This window comes from Orycteropus afer, unplaced genomic scaffold (genome assembly GCF_000298275.1).
Source record: "Orycteropus afer afer isolate SDZICR_OR568_19922 unplaced genomic scaffold, OryAfe1.0 scaffold00297, whole genome shotgun sequence".
In the NCBI taxonomy this organism is placed as follows: domain Eukaryota; kingdom Metazoa; phylum Chordata; class Mammalia; order Tubulidentata; family Orycteropodidae; genus Orycteropus; species Orycteropus afer.
The window spans coordinates 3931017-3934318 of record NW_006921884.1 but is presented as its reverse complement, the minus strand read 5'-3'; the positions used below and the strand labels follow the sequence as shown (position 1 = coordinate 3934318).

General features: G+C 40.4%; 1 pseudogene; it reads left to right on the top strand.

Moving 5' to 3' along the window:
* LOC103206111 overlaps positions 1-2738 on the top strand; it is a 2856-nt pseudogene extending 118 nt beyond the window's left edge.
* Positions 2739-3302: the final 564 nt, after the last annotated feature.

The window sequence follows — 3302 nt, the reverse complement described above, 5'->3', positions numbered from 1 at the left end:
TCCCTTCTTACCACATGACCAAAATAGGTGAGACGAAGTCTGGCCATTCTTGCTTCCAAGGAGCATTCTGGCTGCACTTCCTCCAGGACAGATCTTATGCTGTTAGCATGAGTTTATTACTGTGATCTTTTTCCTTGGTAATTTTATTCATAATAAAGGCTCATTTAAGTTTTATACTTAACTATTTGTAAAATTAGCCCAATTGGTAGCTAGTGCAGTAACCTAACTAAATGTTTGATTTGTCATCCCCCCTCCACAATCTGGGTATGAAAATTCAGATCCACTAGAATCTCCTGTATCAAATTATAGTCTTACACCTAATGCTACTACTGTCAACTACGATGCTTTACCTTTAAATGGATCATGTGTATTTGACTATTGCATCTCCTTGGGCTGTCAGCCCAACCTCCAGTACTTAATGCTTAATTTTAACCTATATCATAGGATCAAAACAGAGCTGCTCAAAAACAAACAGAAGCCTTCATACCTTGAAAAACCTTCACAATCCTGGGCCATTTAGATCATCATTCTGGCCCTTTATCCGATCAACCCTCTATCCTAACTGCTAAAGCAATGTTCCAGTCCAACAGGCAAATTCCCCCAGATAGATTATGAATTTATAGACTAAAGCAAGCAAACAACCTGGTTGTTTAAGGGAAGTAAGACAAACCTAAATAAGTTGTGCCCCCTTTGTACCAAGCTTTGGTGCCCATTGAAAATGGAACAACTGCCCCTTTGTAACAACTCCTTAACAGAAAATTAGCTTAATCAAATTAATGGAACCATTCTCTTTCTGCCCAATTACTACTCTTTGTCCCTCAAGGATGTGTGTCCTTCTGTGGTGGATCAAATTATAGCATGATAAAAAATCCAGATCCAAGATGGAAACAACCTATATGCACATCAACAGAAGAATGGATAACCAAACTGTGGTACATACACACAATGGAATACTATGCAACCCTAAAGAATAACGTAGAATCTGCAAAACACTGCATAACATGGATGAACTTGGAGGGCATTACACTGAGTGAAAGAAGTCAATCACAGATGGGCAAACACAGTATTAGTTCATTATTGCAAAAAGTCAAGGACAGGTTTAGATATGGAAGGGAACTTTCTTTGTTGGTTACAAGGGGTGGGAAGGGAGGGGAGAGAACACTGCAAAAAGAGAAAAAGCATTGACCTAAGTCACTTTGTATTTCACTGTACGTAAATTATATTTCAATAAAATACGTTTAAAAAAAAAATCCAGATCCAAATGATGAACTCCATGCTTTGGTGTTACCCTAACTGAATGGTTGGAACATGCAAGGTCAGTGTATGCTGAGTCTTCTAAGAGTTCCCCTGAATGTTCATTCTTATAATAAAGGTGTGCACTGGATCAGTGATCTAAAGATCCTTGTATGGAATAAGAGAGACTTTATGCCCTCTGGTCATCCTATAGCTGACAAATTAGGGCAGGATGGGTATTCCTTTGTGCCCTTCTGCTCAACTATGCTATTCCCCAATTAGAGAAATCATCCACTATCTATATGCTATGAGAGCCCAGATTGCTGATGACATTGCAGACACAATGGCTGACAAACCTCAACAGAAATCTTTAGAGTCTCTTGCTAAGCTTGTATTGGACAACAAAAAGGAGAAGTCTGTGCCATTCCTAATACCTCATGCTAAGTTTGGGTAAACACCAAGGGAAGGGCAACAAGATATCAGAAAAATTCCTCAGAAGGTTACTTGGTGAGATCTCTTCCACCACCATTTTAAATCCAGCTCCTTACAACTCTCTTCTGCTGCTGCTGCTGTGACTCTGCCTGCACACCAGCACCCCCTGCCAACAACTCCACCACACTGGAGGATGTGAACAAGTACAGAAGCACAGAGGAATTCTCAGAGGCATCCAAGACTAGTACAAGCAAGAATCTGCAGAATGATGGTAAAATGCTTACTGGAGGCCTGAGCTGGAATACGAGCAACAAAGATGTTACTGAATATTTCCCTTGATTTGGAGATACTATAGGCTGAAAAATTAAAAGAGATCCAGTCACTAGATGGTCAAAAGAATTTGGATTTGGGCTTTTCAGGGTTAGTGTTAATAAGATTTTAGAACTGAAAGAACACAAATTGAATGACAAATTGATGAACCCCAAGAGGGCCGGAGCTTTAAAATGGAAAGAAACCCTAAAAAAGTTTTTGTGGGTGGATTGAGGCTAGATATTTCTGAAGAACAAATTATATTTTGGCACATTCAAAAACATTAAAAATATTGAAATCCCCATGGAAACCAAAACAAATGAAAGAGCAGGATTTTGTTTTATCACATAAACAGTACAGAAATTGTTAGAAAGCAGAACCATCATTGGTTCTAGGAAGCTGCACAACCCAAAGACATATAAAGGCAGAAACAGCAACAATATAAAGGAGAAAGAGGTACTGCAGCTGTGATGAGGTGGTACTAGGGCCTGTGTATGAGGTTAGGGCCAAACAGGAACCAAAGAAATAACTATTATAACTATTATGACCAAGTCATAACTATTATGACCAAGATATGGAAATTACAATAGTGCCTATGGTGGTGATCAAAACTATTGTGGCCAAGATGGATATTATTATAATGGGTATAACTATGGGAATTATGGATAAGGACAGGATATGCAGACTACTGTAGCCAACAGAGAACTTATGGCAAGGCATCTTGAAGGGGTGGCAATCACCGAAACAATTACCAGCCATACTAAACGAGGACATTGGAAAAAAAAGGAGATGCAAAAGTTACTCATCTTGCAGGACAATACTGGAGATGATTGTATTGGTTACCTAGTACCACTCTAACAGATACACCACAAGGGGATGGCTTGAACAAACAGGGATTTATTCTCTTACAGTTTAGGTGGCTAGAAGTCCGAGTTCAAAGTGCCAGCTCTAGGGGCTGAGTGAAAGCCCCTCAACCTTGGCTTTCAGCCCTGCCTCTTGCTCCCATCCCACTGAAGCTGGAGCTTAACTCAGCTCACTGCTGAGGCTGACAAACATAGTCTCAAGATTACCAAACAACATGGCAGGCCACTAGTTCAAATCCAGAGACAGTCCCAAACTCGGCAGGAAACGTGGCAGGTTGCTGAATGAAGACTTGGCTACGTGCAGGGTCCAACCATGCCAAAAAGCTCATGACCTTTCTCAAAGCTGTCTTCTTACATACTGGAAGCAGACCACATCCCTAAAGCAGCTACTCAGCTGCTCCAGTAGATTCCATCATGGAGCTGATTACCAGTCTCATCATGGGGAATAATTATATCCAGCTGCCA